Source organism: Phoca vitulina, unplaced genomic scaffold (genome assembly GCF_004348235.1).
Source record: "Phoca vitulina isolate PV1807 unplaced genomic scaffold, GSC_HSeal_1.0 scaffold10, whole genome shotgun sequence".
NCBI classification, from domain to species: domain Eukaryota; kingdom Metazoa; phylum Chordata; class Mammalia; order Carnivora; family Phocidae; genus Phoca; species Phoca vitulina.
The window spans coordinates 43223711-43242777 of record NW_022589713.1 but is presented as its reverse complement, the minus strand read 5'-3'; the positions used below and the strand labels follow the sequence as shown (position 1 = coordinate 43242777).

Genomic DNA, 19067 nt, shown 5'->3' with positions numbered 1-19067 from the left:
CAGGGTTGGAAAGGCCTAGATGGGAGTGGACTCAACCTGGGCTTCCGGAGACCTCCTCATAAAGCCCTCTGTAAAAATCCACGTCTGCGAGGCAAGAAGAGAAGGCTTTAGGAATGAACCTTGATCTAGTATGAAACTTGCTCCTCTTAATTCAACTTCTGTGCCCTATTTTTGTCTTCATTATAAAAAAAAAACTTTTTATAATAAACGTTTGTATGGCGCTTTACCTTTCAGAAGGCTCTGCAGTCTCCTGTCGACTTTCTCATCTATTCTTTTTATTCACCTTGCAAGGTAAGCATGTAGGGTGTTTTGTAGATGAGATCATGGAGGCTTAGTGAGATTAAGGGGACACAACAGAGGTACCCCTGGAGGCCAATCCTAACCCCACCCTGAAGCTAGAACCAGGCTGGCCTCAGCTGCCCCCCAGTGCTCAGGTGGTCTTTGTCTTTCTACCTGATCATGGTGACCAGGGCTGGATTATCATTTCCCAGGTTCTCAAGAAGAGGCTGAACATTTCTTAATCACTCATGGTGCTGGGAAGGCCGCAGGGGTAATTAGACCTTAACGCGGACTCTAAATTACACGTGAGTGAATTTGCACCTCCACAGAGATCCTATCCCACCTTCTGAGTGTGCCAGCGACCAGCTACCAGCTCAACTGCATCAGGTGTGATTTCTGCAAAGATTTGCATCTTAAAAGAGCTGCCTGTAAATTTGTTCTGAAATTACACCCAACTTGATGAGTTCAAAGGCTGCTATTTGAAAACATCAGCTGTAGTTCAATTATGCCTGAAGTAAGCAAAAACACTACAGGGGTCTTCAGAGAGAATTCCCACCGGATTTTTCTCAAAACTGTACCGCATACAACTCAGTTGAGCTATGTCCAGAATCACTGCCCTGACCGGCCCTACTGTGGGACTGTGTGCAGAGGCTGTGCTCCGAGGCAATTATCCCACAAGTTGCAAAGAAACAACAAGACTACATTTGCTCACAAGGCGAGTTAAAAGGTGCAAATAGAAAATGACAGTGAGAATGAGGTGATCAAAGGAAGAGATCAAAACAGCATCATGTGCAGCTGAGCTAAATGTAACCATAGATGATGCCAAAAGAAGTCATTGAAAACTATGTGATTCGGCCACTTAACTGAACTCTTATTTTCTTTAAAGATTTATTTATTTTAGAGAGGGGGAGAGTGTGTGTGAGTGGGGGGAGGGGCAGAAGGAGAAAATCTCCAGCAGACTCCCCACTCAGTGAGGAGCCCAAAGTGGGGCTCGATCCCAACAACCCTGAGATCACGACCTGAGCCAAAACCAAGAGTCAGATGCTCAACCGACTGAGCCACCCAGGTGCCCCTTAACTGAACTATGAATAACATCAGTTGTCCTGTATATAAAGATGAGTTAATTAGAAAATAAATATTTTAAAAAACATCCATCAGAGGTTCTAGTTCTCGGTCAGGCTGAGAAAACACATGCCACCCTTTTTCTCCTTCTAACTGCAGGTATAAAACCTGAACAGAATGCACAGCACAGCTATTTGGGAACACTGAAAAGTGAACAGCAACAGGTAGACTGGGGAAATGCACTGAATTCCGAGCACCACTAAACTGGTGGTGAGCTCACCACTTCTTTTCCTCCAGTATAGCCTGGCTTGAAGTCAGCACTGTGGAACAGAAGAGACAGCTCCAGGGGAAACCAGGATGCAGGAATGGGAAAGGAAACTCCCAAAAGCTCACAGAGAACAGATAAAATCTTCTAGGTTTTTACCCCTCTCCTTTTCCTCAGTTCTTTCCTCCCAGGCCCCAGGCAATTCTGTGAAGGCAGTGGCAACAGCACGAGCAGTCAGTGACAGCAGCCCCAGCAAAACCTACCCCCCTCCCCACCCGCTCTGTTCTCACCAGTGTTTAGCCCAGACATGGCAGCAAGCAAGCCAGACAGAAAATGGGAGATGCAAGAAACCAGAAAAGTATTGGGGAGGTAACAAATCAGGAAGAGCCTGAGAAACAAACCCCATAAAACTGTTTATAAACTCATAGGCTTACCCTCAACCTGTGTGTGCGTGGAACTGATCCAGATAGCATACCAAAAACTTAGGGAACTGAGCTAATAAACCTCTGTCCAGATCCCAGACTGATCTCTAGAGGATGGACATACAAGACAGACCCAAATAGCATTGCAAATGCTTAGAAACTGACCTGACATTCAAATTACTATTTTAACTTGCAGCCTGATCATAACCAACATAATTGCTTGCTCAAATGAAAGTATCAATAGTCTCTGTAGGGTTCCAACTAGGCACAGAGTCTCATAATATATTTAAAATAGCCAAGATAAAATCCAAAATTGCTCAGCATCCAAACAACCACGAAAATCTCAACTCACATGAGAAAAGACAAGATGTTGGAATTATCTGACAAAAACCTTAAAGTCCTGTAAAAATGCTAAAACAAGCACTCACTAATGCTCTTGAAACAAGTATTAAAATAGAATGTAACACTCAAAACAAGTATTAGAGTAGTATTAAAATAGAATGAAGTATTAGAATAGAATGTAAAAAATTAGACAATATAAAGGAGAACCAAATGAAAATTTAGAGCTAAAATTGTAACACCCCAGTTTTAAAAACCATGCCAAATGGATTCATTAGCATAATGGAAAGAGGCAGTGAACTTGAAGACAGATAAATAGAAATGATCCAATCAGAGCAACCAGAGGGAAATAAAGTTTGAAAACACAAACAGAGCCTCAGGGGCCTTTGGGACAATAACAAAAGGTTTGTGTCACTGGAGTTCCAGAATAAGAGGGCAGAGCATGAATGGATGAAAAGTACTTGAAGAAATCATAGCTAAAAGTATTCCAAGTGTGATGAAAGACATAAATCTACAGAATCAAAAAAAGTGATAGACGCTCAAATAAGATAAACCCAAACAATCCACATCCAAACACATCATAATCAAATTTGCTGAGGACAAAGAATTGTGAAAGCCAGCAAAAAAAAAAAAAAAAAAAAAGATATGTTATTTATAGGGGAACACTGATTTGAATTACTGTGGATTTCTCATCACGCTGAGGTCAGAAGAGAGTGACAACATTTTTAAAGTGCTAAAAGAAAAGTACCAAACTAGAATTCTATATCTAGCAAAAATATCATTCAGGAATTAAGGTGAAATAAAAACATTCTCAGGTGAAGGAAAACTAATAGAAGCAGAACTTCTCTAAAGAATTACTAAAGGAAACCTTCCCTTCAGGGGCACCTGGCTGGCTCAGTCGGAAGAGCATGAGACTCTTGATCTTGGAGTCGTGAGTTTGAGCCCACATTGAGGGTAGAGATTACTTAAAAATAAATAAATAAATACACTTAAAAAAAAAAAAAGGAAACTCTCCAGAGAGAAAGGAAATAACACCAGAAGAAACTTGGAACATTAGGAATGAGGAAGAGCAACAGAAATGGTAAATATCTGGGTAAACATAACAGACTATTCTCTCTCTTTAAAATACATTTGACGGTAGAAAAGCAGAACATATAATATTGTCCCATGGGATTTTCAACATATGTAGACTTATAAGAGAAATGGGACATAAAGGGGGGAGGATAGAGGAATCTATAAGGTGGTAGGGTTTCTATTTATAACTGAAGTTGTAAAATACTGATTATAAGTAGATTGTGAAAAGTAAAATCTTTTATAATCCCCATAGCAACCACTAACAAAACTTATACAAAGAGATAGTAAAAAATACAATAGTAAAAAAAACTTATAGAAGTCTTAAAAAATACAGTATACAAAATGTTAAATAGCTTAAACGTAGTTAGGAAAGAAAAAAGCAAGAAAATGAAAACTGAGGGGATAAACAAATAAAAAGGTTGACTGTATTCTAACATATCAAGAATTACATTAAATGTAAATGATCCAAATGCAGCAAATAAAAGATTTTTCTACATGACATAAAAATGACCCAACCATATACTGTCTACAAGAATCTTAATTCAAATAGAGTGAGATAGGTTGGTTAAAAGTAAAAGGATGAAAACAGGTATACTATCCAAACACGAATCAAAAGAAAGCTAGAGTGACTACATTAATATCAAAGAAGACTTCAGGACAAAAAAATTATCAAGGATAAATAGGGACATAACATTCTGATAAAAAGGTTTTGTCATCAAGAAGATATAACAATAAGTGTGCACTCATTTAGCAATAGAAATTAAAAATACACAAAGCAAAAACTGATACAACTGAAAGGAAAAACAGATAACTACAACTGAAGTTGGATGCTTCAAACCTACTTTCATAGTAATAGATAGGATTGGCAGAAAAAAAAAATCAGCAAGGATACAGAAGAGTTGAACCACACCATTAACTAACTGGATCTCATTGACATTTGTAGAGCACTAAACCCATCAATAACAGAACATACATTTTTTTCCCAAGAACTCAGGAACATTCACCAATGTATACAATATTCTGGATCATAAAACAAATCTTAACTAATATAAAAGAACTGAAACCATATAAATTATATTTTTGATCATAAACTTTTAGAAATTAATAACGATAATAGGAATATCTCAAATCCCTTGAAAATTAAACAATTTACTCCTATAACCCAAAGATCATTTTCCCAAGGAAAATTTAAAAATTAGAAAATATTTTAAAATAAAGTTTAATAAAATACTTTAACAGTAAAAATGACAATATATCACTGCTAAAGCAGTGCTTAAAGAGAAATTTATAGTACTAAATACTTAACATTAAACACAAAGAAAGGTTCAAATTAATAATCCAAGATTTCATGTTAAGAAACTAGAGAAAGAAGAGTAAGACAAACTGAAACTCAAAGAGGGAAGGAAAAAAGAGCAGAAATCAAGAATAATGTGGTACACATAAGTCCAAGTATTATCAATATCTACGTTAAGTGTACATTTAACAAATACTACAAGTAAAAGACTAAGATTTTTCAGTCTTGATATAAACAAAACACAACATAACTACACACTGCTTACAAGAAACGTACCTTTTTAGATATAAGCGCACAGAACAAATGAAGGTTAAAGAGTGAAAAAAGACACTACACAAACAGAAGCCCAAGAAAGTTGGTGTAGCTAATATCAGACAAGGTAGACTCTAAGCCAATGATCATAACTACAGGTAAAGAGAGACATTTCATATTTATAAAAAGATCAATTGACCAGGAATATGTACACCAAGTCTAAATTCTAAACGCACTTAATAACAGTCTAAAAATAAATTTTAAAAAATGATGAAACCAATGTAAGAATTAGACACCATAATTATATGGGATACTTTTCAATCTCTCCCAGGAACATGCAGACCAAAATCACAAGGGATGCAGAAGATTTGTTTTTTGTTTTTAAGATTTTATTTATTTGACAGAGAGAGGGAGAAAGCACACAAGCAGGGGGAGTGGGAGAGGGAGAAGAGGGCTCCCCGCTGAGCAGGGAGCCTGATTCAGGGCTCCATCCCAGAACCCTGGGATCATGACCTGAGCTGAAGGCAGATGTTTAACCGACTGAGCCACCCAGGGGCCCCTGGATGCAGAATTTTTATACAACAAGATTAACAAACCTGACCTAATTGACATAAATAGAAAAACTCATCTAACAACTTCAGAATATATATTCTTTTCAAGGGTACATTGAAAAGTTTTCAAAATATACCACATGCTGTGTTATAAAGCAAGTTCTAACAAATTTCAAAGGTATTAATCCAACAAAATACATCAGGATCTATATGCTAAAAACTAAAAAATGCTGATGAGAGAAAAAAACTAAATAAGTGGATATACTATGTTCATGAATTGGAAGACTCAATATAGTAAAGATATTAATTCTCCCCAAATATAGGTTTAATGCATTTCCTATCAAAATCCCAGAAGGATTTTTTTTTTTTTTTTTGAGAGAAAGCATGTGAGCAGAGGGAGAGGGGGAGGCACAGGGGCAGGGGGAAAGGGAGAGAGAGAATCCCAAGCAGACTCCACACTCAGCATGGAGTCCAATGTGGGGCTTGATCCTGGGACCCTGATATCATGACCTGAGCCAAAAATCAAGAGTCAGATGCTTAACCGATTGAGCCGCCCAGGTACCCCTCCCAGAAGGATTTTATGTAGATATAGACTAGCTGATTCTGAATTTATATGGAAAAGCAAAGGAACTACAATAACTAAAACAATTTTGAAAAAAAGCAGAATAAATTTGGAGAAACCGCACTACACAATTTTAAGATTTACTATATAGCTACAGTAACCATGATGGCATGGTATGGCAGAGGGACAGACATATAGATCAGAATTGATAGCCCAGAAATCAGCCCACACAAATACTATCAACATTTTAACAAATGTGCAAAGGTAACTGAATGGGTGAGAAATAGCCTTTTGAACAAATAGTAGTACAACAAAGGATGCTTATATGCAGAAACATGAACCTAGGCACCTATCTTATACCTTAAATAAAACACAATTCAAAACGAACCACGAATCTGAATGTATAAAATGTAAAACTATAAAACTTGTAGAAGAAAATATAGGAGAGAATCTATGTGACCTTAGCTTTGTTGATGAGTTTTTAGAAAACAAAAGCACAATCCCTGAAAAAAAAAAAAATTGACAAATTGGATTTTACCAATATTAAAAACTTTGCTCTTTGTGAAATATTGGTAAGAGAGTAAGATAAGCACAGACTAGGAGAAAATATTGGCAAGTCACATATCTGATAAAGGGCTTTTAACCACAACGTAAAAAGAACTCTTTAAAATTCAGCAGGAGAACAACCCACCAGATTGTTAAAAATGGGCAGAAAATCTGCATAGACAATTTACCAAAGAAAGTCTTATGGGTGGCAAATGAGCACATGAAAAAGCACTCAATACCATTTGTCATTAGGGAAATACAAATTAAAACTGCAAAGCAATACAACTACATCCCTATCAGAGTGGCTAACATTCAGAAAACTAACAACAACAGATGCTGGCCAGGAAGCAGAGTAGTAGAAACTCTCATTCATTGCTGGTTGGAATGCAAAATGGTACAGCACTTTGGAAGGTAGTTTGGCACTTTCTTATAAAATTAAACATGGTCTTACCATATGGCCCAGCCATTGCGCTCTTAGGTATTCACCCAAGTACACTGAAAACTTACGTTCGTACAAGAACCTGTGTGCAAAAGTCTGTAGCAGCTTTATTCATAGTCACTAAAAAGTGAAAGGAACCAAGATGTCCTGTGACAAGGAAATGAAAAAACAGTAGGGAAAGCATTCATGCATTACTTGTTGTCTAGGTCTGATTGGGTCTTTAGAATGACATAGCAGTAAGGTCTGGATGATTTTTGAAAAGATAAGAGTTTTAATTTACCCTGCTGGCACGTGCTCCCCAATGTTTATAGCAACAATGTCCATAATAGCCAAACTATGGAAAGAGCCTAGATGTCCATTGACAGATGAACGGATAAAGAAGATGTGGTATACACACACGCGTGCACACACACACATACACACACAGTGGAATATTATGCAGCCAAAAACAATAAAATCTTGCCATTTGCAACGACGTGGGAACTAGAGGGTATTATGCTAAGCGAAATAAGTCAATCAGAGAAAGATAATTATATGATCTCACGGATATGTGGAATTTGAGAAACAAGACAGAGGATCACAGGGGAAGGGAGGGAAAAATGAAACAAGAAGAAACCAGAGAGGGAGATAAACCATAAGAGACTTGTAATCTCAGGAAACAAACTGAGGGTTGCTGGAGTGGAGGGGGGTGGGAGAGATGGGGTGGCTGGGTGATGGACATTGGGGAGGGTATGTGCTATGGTGAGCGCTGTGAATTGTGTAAGACTTATGAATCACAGACCTGTACCCCTGAAATAAATAATACACTATATGTTAACTAAAAAAAAAATAAAAAATTAATTTACCCTAAGTTATTCTGTCCTGTGATACCGATTTCCTATAATTAGTCAAACTGGCAATATTAGGATTTCCAGTGGCTTTGAAATGATCCTTAGGAGTGAATGACTCCTTTCTCCCAGAGTTTGGGCTCCTCTCAGGCCACTGAAGGTTATAAATTAAGATAGGAACCAACCTTATTTTAGAAACATTCCACTCTACCTACCACACAGTGTGGCCCTGAACCTTCTATTTTCTTGGTACTTAAACTTTTTTGAAATCCAAATTGCAGGTCTGTTCAAGAGCCATTCTACCTTTTCTCTTTTGTGCTATCGAAGCCAAGAATGTTTTGTGCACACTGAGACCCACAGAAAAATGTCAATGAGGTAGAAGTGACACTTGTCCACTGCAATCCTGAATTTCTGGCTCAGCCACTGTTGGAGAACTTCTCATGACTACGATTAGACTCATCAAGAAAGAGCATTGCAGGGACTCTTTAAGAAAATAAATAATGTAAGAGGAGACTGGCAAAGAGTGTAAACATAACACTTCTTCCTGCAATTACTATTTTCATTACTAGCACTCAGCTAATTCCCATAAGCCAAGACAAACAAACTCAATTTTATTTTCCAATAATGTACTATAGCCAAGGTTCCTGGACCTCTAAGAGTCCATGAGTGGATTTCATTATTCCCAAACGTCGTCCATTTCCTGTGAACAGTCATGCCTGCCTCACATTCCTCCTCGTTATGATAAAAATGTATCCGCTGAATATAGAGTGCTAGTCATTATCTCACGCTGAGACATCTGACTCGTAGCTGTGTGGCTAAAATCAATCAAAATGGAAACACGAATTATACTAAATACATGTCGTTCCCTTGATAGACAGGATGGCTCCAAACATGGGGTATTTAAGAAAAAAATCAGAAAAAAGCTGGAAATTGGAGCTCAGAATTAAGAGCAACTTGGAAAGACTATTCCTCCACTGCTGTTTAATTGAGGATATATATATTTTAAAAAAAAAACAGATAACGTACTTTGGGCAAATACACGACTTATTCAACCTGCTACGGTCACTTGAACATGATCAGTGTCAATCAGCATTCATGAATCACTGGGCATAACCAAAACATTGAAACGAGAGGCAAGTGTCCTGCAGAATCAACCTTCAAATGCCCTACCAGGCTCATGAATTATAAGGTAGTGGCTTTACACACACCCTATAGGACAGACTTGGGCTTGGCTCCTTCCTGGATTCCACCTTCCCAAAGGTAAACTCACAAAAGAGTTCTCTTCTGTCCCCAACTGTGGCAGGACACTGAAGTCAGCCAGCCCCTTCAGTGGGCAGGTGAGGCTTGACAATAGGGAGGACAGTGGCTTGCCCAGGGCACGGAGGCCACGGAGGGACAAATCCAGTCCCGGTGCCTACACTCCTGATCAAAGGCCATTAAAAAGGTGTGAAGGAGAATGTACTTTAATTTTCTATCACGGTGGTACATCATGAATTCATGCTCATAAATATGACTCACAGCATCGTCCTTGTGAAGCTCATAAAATGTTCCAGGGTGAGCTTCTCTATTTAAAAATGGTTTTGGGGGGAATAGGGAGATGCGCGGCTACAACCGAGTCAGGCCTGGGCAGCCTGTGGGGTTGTTTATGAGTGTGTCCTAACAACTGCCTGTGTCTTCAGTGATCCTGAATGTGTGTGGCCAAATGAAGCCAAGGTAGCTTTGGTTTTCTAACCCGAGAGGCCTCCGGACAGGCCCAGGCAACACTGAGAGATGAGAAAAATCCAGGAGATGAAACAGGCCACGTGGAGCCAGCCCAGGTGCTCTCTGGTGCTTGTTATTACAGACAGACACTTCACACAGGGGAGGTTTGTTTTCATTCCTTGCCCTTCAGATCTCCCAAATACAAGTAAAAACAGGCAGGTAACTATGACAACTCTACTTCAGAGAGTTTAAATTTCAAAAATAAACCCATCCGCCGAGCCCCTTCATTTTGTTCTCTTAACAGATACTTTGTCTTCTCTCAGCTGAGGGTTTTAGGTGACTTCAAAGCCATTTTACCAAATGCATATCGAGACATGCTGTCTCCCTGCCATCAGATGCCAGGATGGAATCTGGGGATGAACCTCTGGAAGGTGTGAGGGGAAGCTCCTGTCCCACTTTCTGCCTGGTGTGGCAGTGCTCACTGTGGGCCTCTCCAGAAACTTCTTGAGCTGCTGCCAGGGTCCTGCCTCCCACATTCACATTAAAGCAGGGCTATATTAATATACGCTGCTCTGCATCCAGGCCCGCATGCTCATCATGCCTTCCATGATGCTGAGCGCATCTGGGGTAAAATGGAGCAAATCTCATACAGCTTTCAGTGGCGTCATGGCATCCATGCCTTCCCTGGAGTCCATTTAAAAACTTTATGTTCCTCAACAAAAGCAAGTGAGGCCCCTTCCAACTAGTAAGGAGGGGGGATGACTGGAAGGAATCTAGAGGTATCCCTGATTCCTGTAAGTGGATCTGCTGATTGATCACTAAGGGGTAAGGGGTTCTGGCTAGAACCTACACTGGGACGTCTCCAGGGAAGAGACAGGGCTTGCAGATGAGGCAGGCCACTGCAAAGCCTTGCTCACCTAGATTTGGCTGAGACTCCCATGAACTCGGGCTCTCTGGAGGGTGCCAGAGGTCTTACACTAAGCCTGAATGGAACTGGGGCATACACAGTACTATCTGTGTGTCCAGACTGACCACCGTGGAGGGATTCATCTACACTCTGCAAGAAGCACAGTTTAGCTTTCATTTGCAGTTGAGCAGCATCGAGGCCCAGAGAAACGGTGGCAGCTGGAATATATTGATTCCTCAAGTTGAAGAAGGCTGGGGCAGAAGAGGAAGAAAATGGCTGACAACCTCTTGCTCAAGGGTACCCATGAGCTTCCATGCTGAGTACTCAAGAAGAACTGGGGGGTGGGGGAGTGTGCCCAGGGCATTAGCAGGTGTGCACAGGCAAGGCGAACAAATCCTAGGTTTCAGGTAGGAACTGCTGGGATTCACCTTTTTAAGACTAATTGACCTAAGAGGCCTAGGAGTAGAACATCTTGGAATTTGGGTCAAGGAAGGAAACACTTGGACAACCTTGAAAAATAAATATTAGTATGCTCACTTCCCAGAAGAGGAAATGGAGGCTAGCAGGGCTTCTGTGCCTTGTCCCAGGTCACGTGGCCGGCAAGCACTGGCACTGAGATAGGACCCAGTCTCCCCAACGTCAAGACCCCTGCCTGTTCTTCCCAAGAGACCACTACATCCTCACATCTGCTGTTGAACACCCTGTGCAGCTGGGGTTGGCTTCTGGGCTGGTTAATAATAGTAAGAGACTGACTGATGGAGTGTGGTTTCACTTTGAGCTCCTCCGCCTACACGCTGGTGATCTGGAGTAAAGGCTTGCCCGCTCTGTGCTGCCGCGCACCCCGCCCCTTGCGAATCATATGGCACCCTCTGCTCCTCACCATTGTTGTTGTGGACTCCCATCATTTCCAGTGCAAGCAGGGACCACAGAATTTCTCTCCTAGACAGAACTGGGGTTCCAGGTGTTGACTGAAGGACTCTGTGGGTCATGTGTCCTGTCTGATAAATGGCTCCTGATGTGGAGACCACCACTCATTTGGTGATTTCCTTCACTGCCTGGCTACCAGAAGGCTTTGTGCATCCCTCCTTGCATCCATGGGTGGAGGTCTGTCCTTGCTGGTGATGGGAAGTGAGTTACGAGTTTTCTGGGCTGCCACTGTGGACTATTATTTCCTGTTCTCCTCACCTCACAATGACCCTATGAGGAAGGTCTACGATCCCATGTTAGAGATGGGGTGAGGTTACTGGTCAATAGTGGAGCTGGGATGGAGACCCTGGTCCCTGGACCCTGGCTGACTCCATTGTTCCCCCTGCCCTAATCACCACATGCTGCCCTCTGCCTCTCCCTATCAGGGTCTGGTTGCAGGAACACTCAACACAGAGACAGAGCCAGCATCTGACCAGGGAGGGTAGGAGCTGACGCCTCCCATGAGTAATGAGAGGCTAGCATTCTGGTATGAGGGGAGCCAGCCCCAGCTTCTAGGAGGAATGGCTGGGTCTGTAGTATTTAAGAGCTAAGGTCAAAGTGGGGAGAACTTTCCTCTCAACTGATATTTCCAGATTTGGAAAAGTAGCCAGCAAAGGAGGATGGGTGGTAGGCAAACATTTGAATTATCAAATGGTATGGCTTTAGTGAGAACACACCAGTGTGGGAGGATTTTCTTCTTTCTCTTGACCTTTCTTTTCTCCCCCTGGGGTCTGTATGCTCCCAAGTCTAGCCTGACACCCCCATTCTCCTCTCTTGCCCAAACTGCTGCCTTCACATGTGGGCACCTGCTAAATCCAGGGGCCATCGAAATAATAAGCTGAGGATTTGAATGTTTTCCCTTTTCATCCCATAAGACACGATTATTTTCTAGAAGAAAATTATCCATATCTATCTCCTTCATTTTGGGCCAGCCAATTCTCTCATCTCTCTGCAGGGCAGTAAAAATGCCCTTATTGCTTAAAACTGTCCATAATTATATCAGTTTCTGGCCATTAAATCTAGTAAGTTTAAAATGTTGAATATAATATAGCTGGTTTGGGAAATCTTTTAAGCCTGATCCAACTGACTAGCTACAACAGCCAGGTCCAAAATATGTGAGGAAAAAGCAGTTTTAATTGGCAACGAATTATAATTGTGGACCTCGTGTGGATATAAGGATAAACGAGAGGATGGCCCAGAGAAACTTCTGGTGAAATACAGGATCCATGCCATTTTCCTCGTCCGGGGGTGGCCAAGTGCTTAGAAAGGCAAATATGAGACAGTGGATTTCCGAAGCAGTGGTGCTAGGATGTCAACCATGGGATGTGGCTGGAATCATTTCCTCACAAGAGAAAATACCCAAGGTAGCAACCATCACATGATTTGGAAAGCATGAGAACTTGAGTCGCAGGAAGTTGAAGAATTGCGTGAGTAGATAGAATGTGAACTTGACCCAAGAAAGTTCCAGCTCATTCTTAGGAATGCTATCTGGTCATACTGAGGAGTCTGACAATGGGATCCCTGGTCTGTGGTATGAGCTATGCGTGTGTAAGGGCGGGGCTTTGAGGTGGGAAAGAAGCAGACAGGAGAAGTGGCTTAATAGTACCCATTTCCAGCATTTTCTCTGAACCTTCTAGTGGATGGGGAGACAAAGTAGAGCGATGTTGATGTCAGGTCAACAAGGCTACATAAGCCCCCACTGCTTCCTTCTTTCCTCAGTTCCTCACTTCACCGAGCGAGGACACTGTCCGCCGCTACACCACTCCGCTGCAATTCAGCCATTATGAATAAGAACAATCAGGAAAATGCTCACAACGTAAAGTAAAAAACGTAAAAAACAAACACATATGTGGAACATGACTACGATCACCTGAGTATGGGTATATGCTAAGTTTGAAGCCTCTAGTGTTCTAAGAGAATTACACACCTCATCCTCACTCCCAAGGCCCTCAGTTTAGTGAGCAGTGGGCAGAAAAGAAACCACAATAGTACATGAGACGACAGGTGAGAAGCTCTTCTAGCAACTGTAAAGGGTCCTAAAGGGTCCTACACACATTAGTTAGTATGATTCTGTGCTTCAGATGACACAGCGTATTGACCACCTACTATGTGCCAGGCCCTATTTGGAGTCTCCGGATCTAGTGTGTGGAGGGGGGTCAAGTCAGAGCTGTGGCTGTGAGAAGCAATGAAAAAGTAAGCATAATAATTTGAGAGAGCAGTAGGTACCCTGAGCAGGAGGAGAGGAGACAGTGTGTGCGGATCGGTGGCTGGGACAAGCTCCCTGAGGACAGAATGATGAGGCCACCGCACCAGCCATGAGAACAGTCTGGGGACCCGAGTTCTGCAGAGGGGTGAGCGCAGTAGCCATGCAGGTCGTGAGGGGGGAACGACGCTGCGGAGACTGGGCACAGAAGCACAGAGTGAGCCGGCAGGGGCTGCAGAACTGGTCCAGGGGCAGCCACGGGGACCCCATCCAAGAGCTTGCCTGCCAACCCCGGGTCCTCAACCACGCTGACTTGACCCCTCCTGTCTTTCCTCCTACTAAGCCTTCAATGAAGCCAAGACGAGACGCTGCCTGGACCTTTGTCCTCAGTGGCAGAGACTGCACCTTCTCTAGCAGAGGCGTGGACTAGGGGGGGCGAGTGTGCCAAATGGGCCAACCCCTTATTGTAGGCCAAGTGTCTACACAGTCCCTTTTGGGGGGATACGAGAAAAGTCTACATCCTAGACTTCGTGACGTGGAAACAGAACCCTTGAGATTTCTATCAGGACTCTTCAGAGACGAAAAGGTGGACATAGAGACTTTCATTTGAAATGGGTGACATGATCACAGACTCATTCTCAGAGTGGAGGGGGATGAACTCATCTATGATGACTAATCATCTTTTAAGCAGACTTATTAGATGAGCATTTTGGTTTCTGGTGACTACTTATTAATAAATGGTGAAACTATTAGCTAAACGAGCGAAGTCTTCAACCTCCTCCTGACACACACGTTATGACTGGAGGAAAAAGTCAGTTGGTTATGGCCGGCCGTGAATTCTGCTTGTAGTAACATGCTCCATGAGCAGAAACACCTTTGCTGCTATGAAGTCACTGCATTCGCAAGTACAAGGGGGAGATGACATGGGGTTGGGGCCTAGTAACTTGCCCCCACAGGCCTTCAGGGAAGCCACGACAAATGACTCCAAAAGCATCAAGCTGGGATCTGTTAAGTTCAGAAAAGAGGGCTTCAGGGACTCTGAGGGACATTCAAGGCAGCCAGGTCTGGAGACTGAGTCTGGGCTGGAGCCTGGGCCTCCAGTCAGGAAGGCAAGTGAGGGAACACTTTGGGGCTGGTGGGCACTGCGCAGTTTCCACAGCCAGCAACGGTGTGGATGCAGGGAGCGGCCTGCTTTGGGAGGGACCTGCCGGCCTTCCTGGGCCTCAGAGGCAGGTGGCTTCTGGGAGGCTCGCTATCACCTCAGCAGCTGCCCCAGCATGTGGCAGGACAAGGCCGGACACAGGCAGGCAGAGCCGAGGGTCGACTCATTTCTTCTTCTGCCTTGCACTGTCCTTCAAACTTCACCTTGTACTTCTGGGACTCTCGAATGATCGGGGGCTGCTGAAATTTCCTCAAACTGGTAAAATTGGGGAGAAAATGACATGGAAAGAAAAATCAGAGCACATTTGGTTTACACGATTAAAGCTAACAGGCACCAATTAGTCAAAATTTAGGCCAGATATTGACTGCCGGACAGCTGAACATTCCCATGGTGGCTGTTGTTTTTTGTTGAGAGACTTAATCAAATACTGAGAGATTCCATTTGGAAGCATTTTAATAACGACCCTTCTGAGAACATGAGTCGTCCCTGTGAGCATCTCGTCCTCCCCTCCCTCAGGCAGACCACAGCATCTTTGTGAGGACAATCTTTGTGAGGCCTCAAGAAAGCCTGGCTCCAGAAGGAGGGAGGGGAGTTGTGAAGTCCTGGGATTTCACCTCAGAGGCAGGTCAGCTGCCAGCTGACCCTGAAGCATCCATTATGCACAGCTAGGTGGTAACAAGGAGCTGTGTGTGTGGTGGGCTTGGGTAGGCTTGGGAAACTCCCAGGAGAAGCCTGGGGTGAACCTGGTGACCTCCACAGCGCTGAGCAGAATTGGTATCCACAGGAAACAGCTTCCTGGACAAGGGTCAAACTGGCCTTGGGATAAAATTAACTGAAGCAGAGTCTCAGAGGCTTCCAGGGCAACATCAAAGAGCCCAGATCTTCCTCTGTAAAAGGCTCTGGCAGGCTGAGTCGACCCGCCTCCACAGGCCTCTATCCCTCCTCTTTGTGGGGAACTCAGGGGGCTGGGGAGGGGGAAGCACGTGGCTGTTGCTGGTGACTGGACAGGGTTCAGGGTCCTGGAATCAAGGGAGTTGTGGCTACCACGTGGCAATTCCTCATGGCCGCCTTTTGGGCTGCCTGGGGCACTTTAATAGGGATGCCAGAGTTTTGGTCCAAGGGAGTCTCTGATGGGTGAGTCAGAGCCTCTAGAAAAGCCTCGGGTTGGCTACAGACTCTGCTCACACATCTTTGTAGAGCAGAACGGGACACCAAGAGGGCCTTGCAGAGTTGAGGTCCCGGAGTTCTGAAACCCACAGGGACTCCATCTCAACCGAGGCCAGGCACCGTGGGGGATAGGTGGTCTGGCCACAGACAGGCTAGACTATTGTTTTTCCACATTGTCCTTAATGGCTCACAGTCAAGGTCAAGCTGCCTGGAAGCCTAAGAGCATTATCCAAGAGGAAAAGCTTCCAGTGCTTTCAGATGAGGTGGCACATACATGACTTCCATGTGCTTCATGAGCCCCAGGTAGAATGCAGAAGTATCCCTGGGAGGTTTTCATTGAACGGAGGCAGAATAGACTGAGAAAAGGATTTCTTTCCCTAGAGGGGACAGGGATATCTCCTACTCCTCCTTCTAACTGCAATGCTGCTACACCTTCCTCCGAACAGCTTCCTCTCACTCCCTTGGTCCCTCAAAAGCACCCTGCTCAGGACTGACTTACATGGAGCAAAGGCGATGCTAACAGGAGGGTGGGGCCGCCTGACAGCTTTTAAGTAGAGAATGTGGTGTGTGGTGTGTGTGTGTGTGTGTGTGTGTGTGTAAATGTGCTGGGAGGGGGTGTTTTGAGGCTCTAAAACACTTTCCTTAGATAGACTCACTTATCTTGAAATGAGGAACACAACGGAGGGAAAAAGGCAGAAATCCTACAGACTAACACGGTAACCTCTGCATGAGGTCATAATGTGACAAGAGCTATAGTGAGAAGGCCTTCACATGCATTACCCCAGAGTGAGCGGGGGTCCTGCTGCTCTTCTCATTTCCCAGAGGAGGAAACTGCCACCTCGAGAGGCAAAGTGGGTAACCGAGGTCTCCTCGACTCAGGACCCTCGGTCACAGTCACCAAGTGACACAGAAAAAATGAAGGGGCCAAGTCAGGAGTGTGAGGTGCGATGTCTACGAGATCCAGATGGCCTGCCAAATAGGCACTGAGCTGTGACTGCGGATGATCTGCTGGCTTCATGACCCACATCCGTGTTTCTCAAATGGGGGTGGTCTGTCCCCCCAGAGGACATCTGGCCATGTCTGGAGATATTTTTGGTTCAAGTCACAACTGGGGGTAAGGGGACATGCTACTGGCATCTGGTGGGTAGAGGGGAGATGCTGCTACACATCCTAGATGCACAGGACAGCTCCACAATAGAGGGTTATCTGACTCCAATGTCAACAGCACTGAGGGTGACAGTCCCTGGGTTAACCACCAGATCCTTGCTCAGGCAGGTTATGTTGTCGCCTTCTCATGCTATACTAGGATGTCTGGGGAAATTCAAAAGGCTAGCTTCCCCCTGCCCTGTTTTTTTCTGTGTGAGGCTAAGCCTTGGATTAGCCTTTGTCTGATGCATGATACCCTTCCTTCTGTGGTCTGTGGGTCTGAGACCATCACGGGATGTATCCCACCCTAGGACGAACTTGTGCTGCAGGGGCCTTCTGAGCTTCCCAAGGCTGAGAGGTCCTGGTGGAGCATCCTTGAAGGCCCCCGTGCTCCACCATCCCTGCATATGGCTCTAGAAAGTAAAGGCTTCACACACAGATGCCGCACAGGCAGCGGAGGAGCCGACCTGCAACCAGACCAAACTGGCACTCAACGGTCATCCCTATTTTCCCATGTGACCCACTTGAGTGAAAGTTTAAAGCAAGCTTTATTACACTCATCTGAAATTAGTTCTGTAAGAGTTTTAGAACAGATCAGGATTCTGGAAGAGTTAAAGTGGGATGAGCACGACATCCTTATTTTGTATTTTTGTATTTATTTTGTATTTAGAGTATAATTACTCAATCATCATTCCAAGATAACTTATCCATCATTCGAAGATAAATTATACTTGGAAATGGATAATTTCATCCTCCTCCATTAGCTTCACTAATAATTTCAATGCAAATCCTTGAAAAGAATAAAGGTTACAGACTGGAAATATTATGTGTCACCCGACATGTCCTTTTATAGAAAATCCTAGAAACAGATTTTGGGCCTAGGATAGATAAATGAGATCTAGGAACTGATGGTCCTGTGCAAATGCACAGTCTTCCAGCATATGGATCAGGTGGTTTCGGGAGAACGTAGCATGATCCAAAAGCTCCCTTAATTAGGAATATTACGAGGCTAAAATCCCTTTCACCCCACAACAAAATGGCACCATGATTCAGTTGCTACCTTGATGAGATGCTTAGGTTCATGACAGTGAAACATGAGTTAAGATCATAGGAATTCTGGGACTATTTTAATGAAATGCACTTATGAAAAACAAATTCTTATGCAGATTATCTACTTAATGGACCTTCATAGGATTTCCTTTAAACAGCACAATCTCCATGTCTCTTAAAGTTACTCAAATGATAAAACATTTGGTTTTACAGTTTCCTATAAAATTAAATTACTTAATAAAAGAGAAGTGTACAATAAAGTACTTGAACACAACTGTAGTTGAAAGGGTGCTGGGGAAAGTCCTTGACTCTTTGGCGGCTCATCTTTTTTTCACCCTTGATACTTCGCATGACTCAACCCTCAGTTTGAAGGTACAATGAAAATACTACTTATTAGTATGAACTGTTACGTGTGAAAATTACAGACTGTTTTCTGGATTAGTTGGAATACATACGTATATATTAGAAAAAAACACACATACACACATCACGTAAGCAGCCCAGGACAATGACGGGCAAGGTTGTTAGCTCAAGTTGGAGACCAAGAGATAGATCATCACTCAGAGAAAAAATGATCTGTAATATACAATAAAAACCACCTGCTCAAATAGGGGGCCCAGAGTTCAGAGAAAAGAGGGGAGGATGGACACATTCAGATGGGGGAGGATATAAACGCCCAACCAAGGGAGGGATTGGGGGCCAGGGCTAGACATCCAGGTAAGGTACTCACTCCACCCAGCTGAGGGTCCATGACCTTAAAGCAAGCCCCTGACTGACTCCACATCCATACTTGTCCACTCCTCTGCCCAGGAGACTCAAAGAATCACTCTGCACTGTCCTAGGGCCTTAGTCT

General features: G+C 43.4%; 1 protein-coding gene across 7 annotated transcripts in view; it reads right to left on the bottom strand.

Annotated features, from left to right (window-relative positions):
• ULK4 (unc-51 like kinase 4) overlaps positions 1 to 19067 on the bottom strand; it is a 609379-nt gene that overhangs the window by 8384 nt on the left and 581928 nt on the right. The gene's annotated exons all lie outside the window — the stretch shown is intronic.